Source organism: Mus musculus, chromosome 13 (genome assembly GCF_000001635.26).
Source record: "Mus musculus strain C57BL/6J chromosome 13, GRCm38.p6 C57BL/6J".
NCBI lineage: Eukaryota > Metazoa > Chordata > Mammalia > Rodentia > Muridae > Mus > Mus musculus.
In genome coordinates, this window is record NC_000079.6 from 42,387,181 (window position 1) to 42,403,967 (window position 16,787).

The following is a 16,787-nucleotide window of genomic DNA, read 5'->3' on the forward strand; positions in this document are numbered from 1 at the left end:
AGAGGAAAGTAAGGCAACTTAGAAATCAGCAAGGGGACAGAAGAAAATGTTAAATAATCAGAAACACTTCAGCAGGAAGTCGGTAGAGAGGGAAGGTGTTAACTGGGACACCAGGAAAAAGACAATTACATATGAATTCAAACCTACCTACAGTTTCATAAAATATAAATGAACTAAATACCTAATTAGTGCGATGCCAGGACACACAATCAATCTCTCTTACGAGTGGGTGCACAATACTGATCTAATCACTGTATGTATAATTTCCATTTACCATCTTCTTGCACATCTTTTGTCTTCTAGTTCTCATTTCCTTGAGGCACATAATCTACCTAGAAGGCCCTCAATATATAATGATTACAGAGAGCCACTTATCCCATACTCTGTTCATCTTGGTTTGCATTTATATTAGGACAAATGTTTCAGACTGACATAATTATAATTTTGAGATGAGTTTCCCCGAACCTAGTTCACTAACAGTCTCTGGCAAACTGAACAAAGTTTATTTTATTACAAAGCCGTATGTCATTCACTTTAGCTTGTCAAATATTAGCTATTATGCCCATATAGTCTTCTACATTTATAACGTCTCATAGTTTCCAACAACATTCTGTATATGTTATCTAATTCTTGCAAGCTGTCTATGTTGGAGGAGCAGTGAAATTGTGACTCTTTGGGGCTGGGAAGAAAACTTAGTCCTTTAATGGTGTAGGCCAAGTTCCAATCCATGCAAAAATTGCATGGCTATGTGTGGCTGTTCCCCTAGCACTGGGGAGCCAAGACAGGCATATCCTGAGAGCTTGCTAGCCAGCCAGCTAAACCAAAGCAGTGAGCTTCTTGACCAGTGAGACCTTTTCAAGGCAGTAGATGATGGAAGACTGTCCTGCTCTGGCCTTTACACAAGTGATGTACACAGTGAGTCGTGCACCATAACCCCCCCCACACACACACACACACACATCATACCCACACTCAAGTACCTGAAACACATAACACACAAAAACATGTGCATACATACACATCCACACATCCACACAACTTGCCACACGAGACACCATCATCAGACCGTAAGACTAGAATTATAATTGTCTGGCAATTCCACCTCCTAGTAATTGTCCAAAAGAATTAAAACATGATCTCAAAGGGGTGTCTAAACTCCCAGGTTCATGGTAACGTTAGACACAGAACCAAAGATAAGAAAACAACCTAAATGCCCATGAGCAAATGGGTGAATGGGTGAGTCTATAATGCCTCCGAGAGAGAGAGAGAGAGAGAGAGAGAGAGAGAGAGAGAGAGAGAGAGACAGAGACAGAGACAGAGACAGACAGAAACGGAGAGACAGACACAGACAGTGAGACAGAGAGACAGAGTCAGACAGACACAGATAGAGACAGACAGACAGACAGACTCAGAGAGAATAGTATTTAGACTTGAAAGTGATCCTGCCAGATGTAAAGTTATGGATGAACCATTCACAGAAAGACAAGCATTGTCTGGTTACAGTTATGAAATATCCAAGATAATCATACATAAAAGCAGAGAGTAGAACAGTCATCTTAAGAACTAGAGAGGGGAAATAGGAGTTGCTATCCACAGTATAAATTCTTCATGATACAAAATGCTTGAATTCTAGAGAACCTCATCACAACCGTGAGTCTATATTTACCAATATTGTATTGTCCAAAATTTATTAGGAATTTAGATCATCTCATGAAATAGTATTCAGTTTTGAAAGGAATGGCATGGATGAATTTGGAGAATATTGTGCTAAATGAAGTAAGCTAATTACAGAAAGAAAAACACCACATGATCTTACTTATAGATGGAATCTCCTAAAATTAACGTCAGAGATATAGAGAGGATGGATGTAGAAACTTGTGTAGGTAGAAGGAACAGACAGAAGGTCTGTCACATCTGTCACACAGTAGAGTGACCATAATCAGAAGCAATACATTAGAAATCTCAAAAGAACGAAAAGAAGACATTTCAAATACTTTACCATAAAATTATAGATAAGTCAAGTTGCAGCTGTATTCATGTATTTGCTTTGATCATGTCACACTGACCACATGGAGAGGATTACGGCTTGGTGTCCTGTTAGTGTATGTAACTATAGCTTGTCAATCAAAAGTAAAATCAATGCAAATAAGCAGAAAGATAATACAAGTAGAAATGCGTTGCTGCACAGAGGAGGCTAGCAGCTGCAGATACCGTTGATTTGCAAGGCTGGTAACAAGGATGTAGCATACCATTGTGAACTACATCCTTAGCCTGACCAAATGGATGAGGTCATACTTTTGGGCCATAGCTGGTGTTCCTGAGCAGGCCCTGGACTAGGGGACACACACACACACACACACACACACACACACACACCTCTGCTTGCTGGGTTGCCTTTCCAAATTGTAAAGTTGGCATCATTGTTTTCTTTTTTATCATACCAACCAGTCTTGTTCTTTGTCTCACTGTCCCTGGAGCTTCAGGGTAATTCCTTCCATCAGAATTTCCCCTGTATGTTTTGAATAGAACTCTGTAGAATGATGGCTTTAGTATCTTGCCTCCATATTCCCTTGAATACTTTTCTTTTTTAAACTTAATGTTCTGACTATTTTCAATTGCATTTGAATGGGCTTGAAAAGAAACTTCAAAGAGGCCATTTGGATTGTTCTCAAATGCAGACAGCAACAGTATCCACCTAGGACAAGGAGAATCCAGTGTTGAAATGTCCAGGCCCCCTTCTTTCTCGCTGAGGGGGTCTTTCCTGAGTGTTTCCACTCCCTCCAGTGAGAACACACAAAGAGGTCCCTGTGTGAAGCAGACCCAGCCTTCCACACATCTGGACCGTGTCCACAATATGCCTACACAAAGTGTCTGCAGGAAGACCTATGTGCCTCATTCTCAAAGCACATCTGGCAAAGAGCTGCTCCTTGGGTGGAGTGTTGAGCTGCCTGTTAGACTCTGGTGCATCGCAGCCTCAGTCCATTCCACTTGATGAGGTGTGTTCATGAAACTGAAGGCTCCTTCCTGCAAACTGGGCTTCCAACCGCGGTGCCACCTAGCCCTTCCTGGGAGATGACAGTTTTAATTGCAATGCAACATCCACCCAATGTCTCTCTCTCTCTCTCTCTCTCTCTCTCTCTCTCTCCCTCTCCCTCTCCCTCTCCCTCTCCCTCTCCCTCTCCCTCTCCCTCTCCCTCTCTCTCTCTCTCTCTCTCTCTCTCTCTCTCTCTCTCTCTCTCTCTCTCTCTCCCTCTCCCCCTCCCTCTCCCTCTCTCTCTCTCTCTCTCTCTCTCTCTCTCTCTCTCTCTCTCTCTCTTGTCTCCAGCTTCCTCTTGGGTGTGCCCAACTTGGCAGCTAAATGGCAAGTCTCAATGAGGTCATCATCCTGGACAGCAGTGTCACCCTCCCATCTCCTCCTCTCACCTGTTTACTCAGGTCTCCGTCACTTCTCAGGTGTTCAGCTAACATAGCCTGCATAATCTGAAAAAGAGAAAAAGAACTGTCTGGAAGAACTCCACTCTCTGGCTAGTCCACTGCAAACATCACTGATTTAAACATGGGTTTATTTGTAAATACCAGGAGATTGAAATCTGGGCTTAGCATACTACCGCAGGCCGTGGGTGCATCCAAAAAAGCCAGGGAAAGCATTTAAAAGGAAACAAGGAGACGTCCATAGAAGTAGTCTTGAAACAAACACCATTGGTGACAACAGCTCCTTGCAGGAACTAGAGCTGCCCTCTTTTATTAGACACCCTTTACCTGTAATACAGCAGTCCTTAGGAACAGTTCTAGGCAGGGCCCTTCCACCATGGTCAACTGGCTCCATTTTGTTAGGGTTTGACTCTGTTTTGTTACCAGCAACTTTCACAACAATCCCTGCATCTCAAGTGAACCTTCGCCTGGAAGCTTGATTTCCGAGGTTAGAGCCGTCATGGTGACCATTTCAAGGTGACTGTGGTGGATGCACTAGTGGTTTTGTTAGGGATAGACTGGAGGGTCTCTTCCAGGGATATTAGCAGACGTAGGCTGTACTGCTATAGTCGCAATCTGATCTTTGTACAACCCATTGCCTTTGCTGGGAACTATGTGCATTGTGGCTGTGGGATGATATTCTCAGTAGAATGAGGTTGAGCTGAGTGTTTTCTGATTTTTCCGTGTCTATTTGCTCTTTGCAGGATAACTTTAAACAGTTGTTAATCTCAGAAGATTAATGGCCTAAAAAAAAAAAGGTTGGCTCAATAGAGTCTTATTGTCTTCAGTTCCCACAGAATAACTTAGCCATTACACTAAGACCTCCTGCTTACTTAAGCTTTTACAAGGAGTCTGTGCCTTCGTAGGTAAACATTTGGTTTTGGTGGAGATTGCTCCATATACATGCAATCATTGTGTGTTGAGCGTATGGCTCTCTAGGATCCAGCTGCCCACTTTTAGGTCTGTAGCCAAAGGAAACAAAATCAGCACATCAAAAAGATCCTTGCCTGCCCATGCTTAGTGCAGCCCTACTCCCAACAGTGAAGCCATGGAAATGACCAAGCCCCCTGCAAAGGATGAGAGCACAAAGTGATGCCCGACCGACAGTACCTAAGAGGAGCAGAGTGTCATCATTCCATGCAAAAAAAAAAAAAAAAAAAAAAAAAAAAAAAAAAAAAAAAAAAAAAAGCGATGGCACTGAAGGTCATCATGTTAAGTGAAACAGGCCGGTGCAAGATTTTCTTTTTTTGTCAGAATATAAAAATGCTATGCTTACTTACTGAGAAGACGATGTCTGGGAGAGAGAGTTAGTTTTCTTTAAGGGTGTGGCTCTCTGTCGGTTGACCATGCTCCAGTGGATGTTCACACCCAGGAGTATATGGATAGCAAATTGGATTTGAAGTATTATTAAAAAAAAAGACACAAAGTTGGGGCTATAGAGATGGGAGGGTGGATCTGGGAAGTGGTAAGTGGAGAGTCTAGTGTGAGCATAATCCAAATATATTGTATGTGATTCCCAAAGAATTAATACAGATATTTACATTAAAAATCTATCTGTTCAATTTCAAGTTATCTTAATTTTTTCTTATATATTTTATGAAGTCGCCTATATCTCTCATTGTTTACTAAAGCCTGTCTTTGGGGATGCTGAAGAGGGCTCTGTGGTAAATCTCTATCAAACAGTGTACTTCTTATATTTTTAGGAAGACCAGGGGTCTGTGACCTATAGCGGATGGGGAAGGCACCACAACCATCTGTTTAGTCAGTATTTTCCTCTTAAATCAGACAAAACAAGATTTGTTACTTTTCAAGTAGCATATTTTAAATTTAATGTTCCTTTTCCTTAATCCCTCCCCTGGTTCCTTTTGGGACCTCTCTACCCTGTCCTAGGAGACATCAAGGGACACGAGCTTCTGATTTTATTGAGTCTCCAAATTCCTAGCAAAGGAGACTGGAGGAAACATGGCTTCATGTATAAGAGCTGATATATATATATATATATATATATATATATATATATATATATATATATATATATATAGTATTACTGTAACTAGGTACCTTCTTGATGGGCTTCTTTTAAACTTATTTTGCCAAAATGCATAAGAAAGTTCTATTTTTATCCCAGCCCATGTGGAAAGCAAAGGCCTGCTAAGCTACTGGGGTGTGAGGAAAGGCCAGTGCCTCCTTCTTTCATGCTTTTCGCAAGAGATCTGACTCTCCGCGAGAGCAACCCAACCACTTCCGCCCTAATTAGAAGTTACAAAATAAATGAGAGAATTCAGAACAAAAACATATGCAAATCAGCCACTGCCACAGGGACATGAAGTAAGCACTCAGACTCCCCAGACTTCAAACTGAAAACTGCAGAACCAGGATGTTGAAGGCCAGTGAGAAATGTTTTAGGTTTCGGTCTACAAGTCCTATACCGAAGGGGGCGTGTCTACTTACTTGCGTACCATACCTTCATCTGGAGACCACAGCTATTGCTCTGTGCTAATTGTTACTGGCTGATTACTTGAGAGCATGTAAGAATGTCCTGGGAAGATTATAGAACCTGGTTCTCGTTCATTTACCTCCCAGAAGAGATTGTGATTACCTGTGGTACCAACCAATGCACACCAAAAAGCTTGGTCTCTGAAACGCAACTCCCTCAACATATATGTTAATGTGGGCACTTTAGATCACAAAATATACATACATTCACACACATCGGTGCTGGTGGGAGTAGGGTAACTCAGTCACTGCCTTGATATACCTTCAGCCCTATGTGATGTGTGAGAGTCTATGTACCAAGGGCTCAGTGGAAAGCAAGGTGGTATTTGGGGGTTTCTCCTGACTATGGTTGGCATGGAGGGGATGTTGTACCTCCATACACAGGGTTAGACTGGCCATCTTCCTAATGCACTGGATCTGTTTCAGTTGTCTCTCTAACTAGACTCTTATGTGGAAACCTAATCAGATGGCCTCAAATTAGTGGTGCTTCAGATGCTAAAGGGAGTTGATGGAGCAGAAGACATGCTAGAAGCAGATTATCATCTATGGCTCCAGGTCATTCTGAGATAGGTATTCTCACAAGTCCAGTTCTAATGTTGTAGAAACAGGATTAGTAGTGTCAAGTCAGCTTAGACTTAAGAATAATGACAAGACCTGATCTTAAGTCTGAGGGGTCTAAAGACACATGAATATAACTGATAGGTTCAACTGTTGCTAGGATTTCACAATGCAGTCTGGTTAGAGGTGTTATCTGTCATATCACCCTCAAATGAAAAGGGAGAGAGAGGATATGACCATGATGGTTCAGGCCTGCAATGCAAGCATTGGCAAAGTAAAGGCTAGAGGATCATGAGTTCAGAGTTCCAAGGTCACCCTCAGCTAAATATGAAGTTAAAGGCTAGCGTGGAATATATGAGTCTCTGCTTCAAAAAGTTAAGAAGAGAAAGAGGGGCTAGAGAGATGGGTCAGTAGTTAAGAGGACTCTTTGCTCTTACTGAGGACTCAAGTTTTGTCCCCAGCAACTACCTGGTAGCTCACAATTGTCTGAAACTCTAGTTCCAGAGAGTACATCACCTTCTTTAGGCCTCTGTGGTCACTGCATACATGTACTGTACATACATATCGACTGACAAACACTCATGTACATAAAATAAAAACATTTTTTAAAAGGAGACCTTACTTATTCATTACAGTTATTTATGTCTTTATCCTCTAGGATAAAGCCTAAGAACTCTTCTGCAGGACAGCCATAATCGGTAAGTTTCCTAAGCTACAACAGAGGAAGATGTGTTGGGGTCATATTAAAAACCACAACCACAACAAAACCCAGAAGTCCAGGGCTCCCACTGGGGTATCATTAGGAACCCTAAACTCCTTAGAAAGTTTTCCTGGTAAAGGTTTTTTCTGGTCTGCTCCTCAGGACTGTGTCCTGCTCCCTCCCCTTCCTGTTCACATCTGGTTTTTCCAGTTCCCTCAGTGATCCTGACTGATGTCATCCTCTCTGACCTGCTGTGCTGTTGATAGTTTGTAGCCCTCACTCTGCTTCTCTTTCATTTCTCTGCCACCAACCAGCTTTGAGGTTCTGCTTCTGATCACCTTACTTCCCATTCCTTTATGCACCCCAATTTTGCAGAACCCCAGGGCACCATGAAGGGTGTTGCAATACCATGTCCCACGCTTGTGCTTGAAACCTCAAACCAAGCTCAGGCTCAGTTGCTTGTCTTTCCCAACCCACAAGAATCGAGGTCTATTGGTGTTTCTTGGGCTCCTGGTCCTGAAACCTTGGTGTGCTTTTTGTACACCTTCAGCATCTCATGTGACTCTAGTATTACTGATGCCATCTGGTCCTTCAGATATGCACAACATGCTGGGATTCTTGTGGTCCTATGATTCAGGTTGTGTGACATTTACCTCCTATATTCACATATTTTTATCCTCTGCCACATCTTAAAACTCTAAAGGCCTATCTTTCATGTCTCCAATTCCCTACTGACACGGTATTCCGATTCTTATTTTAATGATACAATATGGCTTCCTCTCACACCATCCTCTATGATTGTACCAGATGAAGTCATATGTATCACTTTCACTAATGCATCAGCTCTCTGCCTCTTGATGCTCTTTGGTCCCATCAAGGGTACTGCAAATGGAGGCACTCCACACTCATCTGAAGAGCAGCAGCAGCCTTTGTCAACAGAGCAAGAGAATATTGAGCTTCTATTTATCTTTGTTTCCTTATCAACGGGTAAGTATAAGACTTCATTCTCTGTCTTAACACGACTGTCCTTGACATGAATAAGAGTGCTGTGCTATGTATAGTCTGCAAGAGATCCCACAGGGAGGGTGTGGCAGAGGCTGGTTACCAGCACTGTGGCAGAGACTGTTCTTCATGTTTCCTGGTGAAATGAGTTGCGGGTTGTATTATCTGGAATTACTACACCGAGTCTCACAAAGCATTCAAAATGGCGTGCAGAATGGACTGCAGGGATCACCATTAAGGAAATGCTAATGATACTGATGGAAGGAAAAACAAGTGATGGAGCTGACTCCTTAGAGATGCGCACCTTAGAGATGAGCAACAATCAAATGTGGAGGCAGAACTGTGGATATTTACTACAAAATGAGAGAAGTCAAAACCATCATCAAGAAAGTACTTCATGTGTGTTTTAAAGTTATGATGTTAAGAGTGGGTATAGCACTGAGAAATGCCTCAGTAATTAAGAGAATACCAGGGGACCTGGTAACCTCTTTTGGCTTCAGCAGGGACCTGAACACATGTGCACATATCCATGCACAGATATACACCAATACAGATAATTAAAACTAATAAATGAAAGAGATGGTGTTCCTGAAGGCCGTATATTTGACCTTGAGCCATCCTGCACCACAATCACAGGCATGTGACACCCAGGGGTCCAGCATGTGACACCCAGGGATCCAGATGGAATTAATTACATTTTAAGTGGGAGCTAAAATCCATTTATTAAAGGAAAAAATTAGTAAAAGAGTGAAATAAAAGATAATTAATATGTTTTGCCTTTATTTTATTATTTTACACTTTTCTTTCTGAGGAAACTTTATATGAATCAATATAAAGGTATACCTTATTTATTAGGAACCATGCATAGTGAGTAGAAAAATAGGTCTTATACTTCAGAGGCATCATGGGATAACCTAGAAAGCGGCATGTCTGAGTGACTCCTTTGAGGAAAAAAAAAAGTACACTTTTGGTGGAGAGTGAGAAGACACACCAGTGTGAGTGACATCAGCTACTAAGAGTTGTGAGCCTTAGGAGACATCTTTTCGACAGAATAATCTGCCCATTTGGGGGTGAAGGAAATGAACTGAGGAAGAAGTTGAAGGTGAGATTTTTGTCAGAAGCAAATGAAGTACTTTTGGTAAAATGTGAATTATCACCAATCAGATATTACACATAAAATCTCACCTTTCGTTCTCTTTCAGTTTAGTATAACTCCGTGTGCCATATGCTGTATCATGTCTGGTCTCTGGGTGTTCTCCACAAAGAACCTGGTGAAGGTCACGGAGAACAGAAGAACTTCCCAGGATGAAGTGCAGCTAAGTTATTTCTTTTGCTCTGTTTGTGAGTATTCTCTTCAGGAGAAAAGCAAGGCACTAATTATCAACAGTGCACACACGCACACACACGCACACACACGCACATGCACATACACACACATACACACACACACACAGAATCAAATAGTTACTTTCTGTGGCCTTAAGCAGAGTCTTACACAGAGTCAGAATTTTCTGGGGCTCGTAAAGTTATCTGTGGCTACTGGGAAACTGGGGTCACATCAGGTGTGTACTGCATTTTAAAACATGCATCCTGGCCTTTCTGACTCTGATGTATGGCATCTCTACGTTCCATGTTAGCAGACAAATGTAACTTATTTTGCTGGTGACAATAATCAGTTGTGCTATTTTCAGATCCATTATCTGTAAAGAGTTTTTGTACTCATTTTAAGACCCTGGTATGGAGAGTCTAGGTCAAGTCCATCTTCCTCTATTGTGTTTGCACAGGATAGGTAGTGAATGGTGGTCAATTAAATAATCTGATAGAATCAACTAGTAAATGAAAAATTGAATTAAAAATAAATATCAAAGAGACAATCCCCGTTCTTCAATGACATGACTGCTACACTATGAAACAACAGCATGAACACAGAGAGAAAGATGTAGAAAAGCCAACTCAGGCGAGTTCACACGAAGTTCGACAGTGACGAGGCTCGGTGGCAGAAGTTAGTTCCCTTTGACCCATGTATTGAAAATGAGTAGGTGCTCAAAACTAGACAAATGCAGGAACTGTGCACGGTAGGGCATTTACAGGAGTAGAGACCTATGAGTGAAGCTGTGTTGGATGAGTTCTTTGGAAAGGGAGGAGATCATCCCACCTTTGTAGAGAAAGTAAAGGGTAGAGCTGAGAATTGGTAGTGGATTGCCTCAAAACCGCCACAGAGGTGGGGGATCTACTTTAATGCAGCCATTGTTTGATTCCTGTACTTGAGCAAAGGCAAGAATGTTCACTTTGGAGGACCAGGTCTCGACCCAACAAGTCAGTAGAGACAGAATAAGTTGCCAAAACTTCATTCACACACACACACACACACACACACACACACACACACACACACCACACACACACACACACACACATACACACACACACACACACACACACACCACACATACACACACACACATTGGGAAGTCAATCACCCCTTATGTGCTTCTGTAGATGTATGTAACTTGTGTCTTGCCTGGGATTTGTAAGTATTTGGTGACTGAATGGAGCCCCTGATTTGACAGTTCAACATTGCCTGCAGGGGAAAAAAGACTAATTTTTTTTTTTGACATTTCAAGGTTTCCTTGTCCACCTGTCGTCACACACGTTTCCAGCTGTCTACTGGTCTTTCTATGCTAAAACTCTACAAGGACGATTGGCTCTCCTGAACTGGACATTTCCTTCATTCTGAGTGCCTTTACAGGGATCTTGGCCCAGAAATTCCGAAGTTGAACACAAAGGGAAATAGTTAGATAGTCTTTGCTTCTACAGTGGCACTGGCGTATTTGTGGTAACTTTGGAAAGGACCGTACAATTGCAAAGCGATCTCTCCGTGCCAGTCCAGACTCAGGCTATCTAAGCAAGTCTGTCCAGGCTTTCTTATGAAAACTTCCCAAGGAAGTTACCTCACTACCCTCCTTACCAAGGTCTCCCAGCTTCAGAGGGTTTGAGGACAGAAGCTCTGCGGTCATAGTCTGGGTCAAGACTGCAAATCTTGACAACCGTCTGGGAATATGCTGCTGGCCCGAGGCAGCATGAGTCAGTTATCAGGAGTCCAGGTAGTCAAAGCAAAACACCCACAACACATGCATTCACTGCAGGGCAGAACAGGGGGTTGAAGCAGAGTCCCACAGAGGTTAGGTATTGAGACAGTAAGTATCTGAGGACTAGGCAAAGAAAACACTGAGAGAGGGAAAAAAGCCAAATGAAGTTATCTATACATAGGTGGCCAATGTGTTCCTTGATGTGAACTTTAGCTTGCAAAAGAAGGATCCATAAGTTCAGCACTGGCCAGCCTGAAACAGCAAATGTGGGCAAAGGAATTGAACTTAGCACATCCTTCCACGCAGAGAACTTCAGCAGAAGTGTGGAAATGATAGCCTTTCATGGACCTCGCCTGTAGGCACGTTCCTCTCGTTCACACCTCTAAGCTGCCAGTCATGAAACGTTCAGAGTCTTCTATGGGAGCTGTTCTCTAACTACAGGGCACCCACTGGCTGTCCAAGGTAAGTGTGGCTGAAGAGATCAGCAGGCCATGGGGGGAGGGACAGATGATGCTCTTCAGCAAAGCAAAGCTCTCGATCCAACCTCTCAGGCTAGATGTCTTCAAGTTTACATTAAACCCAAGGTGAATTCCTCCTGAGAACTAACATTCCTGTTGTGGCACAAACATTAGAAGAGTCTGGTCACACACTATTGAAATACCATGTATCTTTATAATCTTTACTTAAGACTTTATAAGCCATAATTCTCCACTTTGCCAAGAAATTAAGTGGTTATCTGTTGATTCTTGCCACTTTCATAAAAGGGAATAACATGGTGATAAATTTCTGTGTGGTCTTTGTTCATTTTAACACTCATTAAAAAGCAAGAGCCTTAGTTTTGGTGTATGCTTTAGTGAGATGAAAAATGATATCAAGGTTAAGGAGTATGATAACTTACTCTGGTTTAGTTTCATTTTGTTTTTAAAAAATGCCTGAAAAATGCTTGCCTCATGATAGAGCCCACAGAAAATGCCAATAATTGTCACTGTGGAGGCTACCAGTTGCCAGTCCATGGAGATAATAACCCTTTCATGTAAATCGAGTGTAGATGCATGTCTATACAAAAATTAAGATGCAAACATTGAATTATTATATAAAACCCAAAACAAAAATAACAAACTTCTCTCTACTCTAACCATTAAATATAACTCACAAAAAAACCTTATCAATTATTTCACCATAAGAGAGATTCCTATACAATTACAGGCATTTTCCTTTACAGTGTGTGGCTTAGTTCTTGTTTGTGAGTGGAAAGGCATGAAGCCTTTCTGTATTAAGCCTTCCATGTTCCTCTTTGTGACAGAGATAGATGGTGAGCCTTCTACAAATGAACTTTGTGGTCAGCAGAGCATACTAGGAGAACAGGAAGACAAATTGCTTGTGGGGTCGCCCTACATCAACCCATTGTAAGATCATGGGAGTCTCCAAGGTGAGGAGGAAGGTGATGGGTCTGAACTGAAGGAAGCCCTGTTATTTCTCTTGCTACAGGAGTTTAGCATGCAGGACATATCACAGGAATCTGCTGGTTCCTGCCTTTCATGCTGTATATTACCTAGAGTTCTCAGACAGAGAATAAAGACACTGGTAGCATGAAGAACGGCTCAACTCTGGGGCCATCCCCAGCCAATTCATCTCACTTCCAACTGTCCACTGGTCTTTCAGGGTTGAAACTCTACCCAGACAATTGGTCCTCAGACAGCCTGAACTGGGGGCATTTCCTCCATTCCTTGTGTCTTTACAGGGATCCTGACCCAGAAATCCACCTCAATAGGTATGAGGTTAAGAAAACACAAACAAATGTGAGAAAAAAAACCCTGGAAGATAAAAAAAAATGTTTGAACCCTAGGGAACTTAGAAAGGGTGTTTGTAGCACAATTCGGATGTAGACAAGCCAGCTCTGTTCTTGCTGATAAGTGGCTTTGAGAAAAACAAATGAATTCATATCTGATAAACCAGCACATTGATAATACCAAATTCCACTCTGCGTTCTAAAGGGCTTCTAAAAGTCTTTCATCCTGGAGGAGGGACAGACTGGTCCCACTGTAAGGAGGCTACAGGAGGTAATACTTAGTAGATGCTGCACTATGGAATATTTTTAGGTTTAATCAGTTTCACAGGAACTTTATCCAATTCCTTCCTCCTGAAAAATTAAGACATGTCTTTATGTCCCCAAGCTGGTGATTAGAATAGCAGCTGATTGAAGTCTGCTTTGAATATCCACATTCCAATCAGAAGTAAGAAAAGAGTGAATGAGTCCAGGAGAGCTTTCATAGTTTTTCAGTGTTTTTAAGGGGATAGTTCAGCAACTGTCCCTCCTAAGTGGTACTTCCCATTACATACATATGTATATTGTTACATACACATACACATATACACACGCCACACACACACACAACCACACACACACACCAGCTGGTCTTCTGGTAATCACCTTCAGTTACTTAGCAATAGAGTACCAGGTGATGAAAAATGGAGCAAATAGAGACCAGGGTGGGGTGCTGAGTGGTATAGTCCTCCAGCTTCTGGAGAAAGCCCCTATGATCACTCCACCTAGATTTAGCTATCCCATACATACTTTTCTCTTGAAACATAAATACCCCAATGATCTAGAAGCCATGAGAAGGGCTTATCTAAATAGGAAGGGAAGCCAGCAGGGGAATCTCTGATACTTTTGTGGGAACATAAAGTTTTGCTTATATTGAAGACCTTAGACAATGTATAAGAAAAAAGATAAGTGAACATTCTGTGTGCATTCTCACGTGCATGTGTGCACTGCACATGTGTACATGTATGCATTCATCTGTGGGTCAGAGAACAGCATAAGGTATTATTCTTCATGTTTCTTCCTTTTTTATTTTTTTGCTCGAGACAGGGTCTCTTCTATTGGCTTAGAACTTTGCTACGTATGTTAGGTTAACTATCCATGCAAAGCTTTACCAACGGAGCCACCCCCCAACCCTGAAATTCTGATTTTCCTTTTTAAAGTACACCTAGCACAATAATGACAAGCTTAAATATTTATTTATTCATTTACTGTAAAGAGCAGCCAAAGTGAAGTGCTCTAGCAGCATATCGTAGAGCATCATGGAAAATTAAGCAGATTTCCTTTGCCCTGCATTCAGTTCACCCTCACTGAAAGTCTGACAGGTAAATGCTGTTTCACAGCAATTGGTGAACAGTTCTTAGAGTCAGTCCCTCCAGAGACTTGTCTGCTGTCAGTCAAGATAAACAGACTAAAGGCTGGATTCATTCTCCAGCTCTGCTCGACTGAATGCAAATTAATGAGTCTTTGTGGAAGTGGCTGAGGTTTTCTTTTTTCTCACCCAGTGCAGGCCACCCCTTGATTCCCTCTTGCTGCTCTCTGTTGCTAGCTCAGGAAGTTCTTGTCATCCCAGGGATCATCCACACTGGGACATGAATGTTGCCTTTTTTAATAGCTCCTTCTCTTAGGACTGTGGGAACAAGTGCTTTCCTGAGCCTCAGATTCCTTTCCTTTTAAACAATAAATGCAGATGGGTGGGCTTCCATAGAGCTCCACTCCAGTCAACCCCTGTACCCTTGAGATGTACCCTTTGCTTCATTTCTGAGAAATAAGTGTTTGAACTCAATAGTTCATTTGCATCATTAGAGGGCAGACTTCCCTTGAAAGAAGGATAAAGGAGAGGTTTGAGAAACTGAAATGTTTGATAAGAACCAGTGGATTCTGTTGGAGATGGGTGAGCTCTAAGGAGTGGAAGGAGAAGAGAAGAGTGGTGAAGAGGATGCAGGAAATTCTCACCAGCCCCAAGCAATGGTCCTCTGTCAATCAAATCCATCTGTCAATCAAACCCATCAGCCATAGAAGAGGACACAGAACTAGAGATACCATTAGAGCTCATAGGATCGTCATATTGAATTATGTGGTAGTTTGGTAGGAATGATCCCCATAGATCCATGTGTTTGTTTTGCCATTGGGAATGGCACTATTAGGATGTGTGGCCTTGTTGGAGTAAGTGTAGTCTTATTGGAGGGAGTGTGTCACTGGGCAGACATGCTTTAAGGTCATATATACTCAAGTTATGCCCAATGTAACACCCAGTCTCTTTCTGCTGCCTGTGGATCAAGATGTAGAACTCTCAGATTCTCCATCATCATGTCTGCCTGCATGCTGCCACGAGTTTTGTGTATAAGGGCTGTTGTCGTCATGGGTCTCCTTACAGCAATGAAACCCTAAGATAAATTGTAAGTAGCATTATAAAGTAGAACAGAACCAGGAGACAGGGCTAGACTATAAGCCTCAAGACACATCTCTACTTAGGGACCTACTTTCTCCATCTAGACCCCTCTTCTCAAAGGTTCCACAATTTCAAAAAATATCACCACCAGCTGAAGACCAACTATTTAAACTCAACTGGAGAAATGTAACAAACTGAACATTGGCTTTGAAGTCAGGTAGACCAGTAGTCAGTTTCCAACCACACCATTCCCTATTCTTTCTGAGCCGTTACTCCATCTTTAAAAGTAAGATAAGTGCCTTCAACGCAGTCATCTTAACAGCTAAGCCAACCAGTAGTATAAAGTGTTTAGCTCAGTCTCTGTAACACAAGACTCTATCAATCAATAGATGGTAAGTATTATGGTGGGAAAGAGAATTAAACTGTTTTCTATTCTCACTAACCTGAAAACCCTCCGTGTAGAACCAGCCACTTGTCAGCTGCTGATACCCAGCAGACATTATCTCTGAATAAGTTGCAACTTTATCCTCAGCTACTCAGGAGAGACTGCCATTCTGTGAGGAGAATAATAAATTACCACAGAAAGCAAACAAGAAAATTTGTTCACCTCCAAAAGCTGCCTCTTCAATCTGGCGAGGAGACTGGATCATTTCTGGGCTGTTCTCCAGATGGAAAACTGAGGAACATGGTGTTTCTACTCAGGATGAGTAAGTGAGCTGCTGACTTGGACACAGTCCCTGCCCCAGACCTAGTTCTGCTTCTCACATTGTTTTGGGTCACAGTCCTGAAGGCTGGTATAAACTGTCCTATTTTCTTGCAGTAGCTTTCTGTCTCTTGTCAGGGGAAGAACACGCAGGTTGTGCCATTGCTTGTAAGATGCACAGTTGTTATTTGTGAATAGCAGCAACTGGAGGTGATAAAATTTATGTGACCTTGATGAATATGGAATGTCCTTCTTGAAGGTCAAACTGAGCCATTTCTCACGGTCAAGACATTTCAGGGAACTTAGACTTGGGACTTTGCAGGGATTGAGGCCAATGTCCCTGAATATAATGTGCTACTGGATATGTTGTTTGATTTTCTAAAACAGATGGTGTGTCATGCAATCTTTTAATGAAAGTCAGATACTGGAGCTGTGGAGCTGGCTCAGCTGAGAGACTCAGAAGCATAAGTATCACAATTCTGATTCCCAGAACCAATGTTAATATGTTAAAAAGTTGGACACAGTGGTGTAGAGACATGGAGATCCCTGAACTG

General features: G+C 42.0%; 1 long non-coding RNA gene across 1 annotated transcript; it reads right to left on the minus strand.

The window, feature by feature from the left end:
* Window positions 1–2,718: 2,718 nt before the first annotated feature.
* Window positions 2,719–16,209, minus strand: Gm32833. The gene is made up of 3 exons (XR_382264.1): window positions 16,138–16,209; window positions 3,424–3,480; window positions 2,719–3,065 (listed from the first exon to the last, which is right to left on the minus strand). It is a non-coding gene; the product is annotated as a predicted gene, 32833 (long non-coding RNA).
* Between the last annotated feature and the right edge of the window lie 578 nt (window positions 16,210–16,787).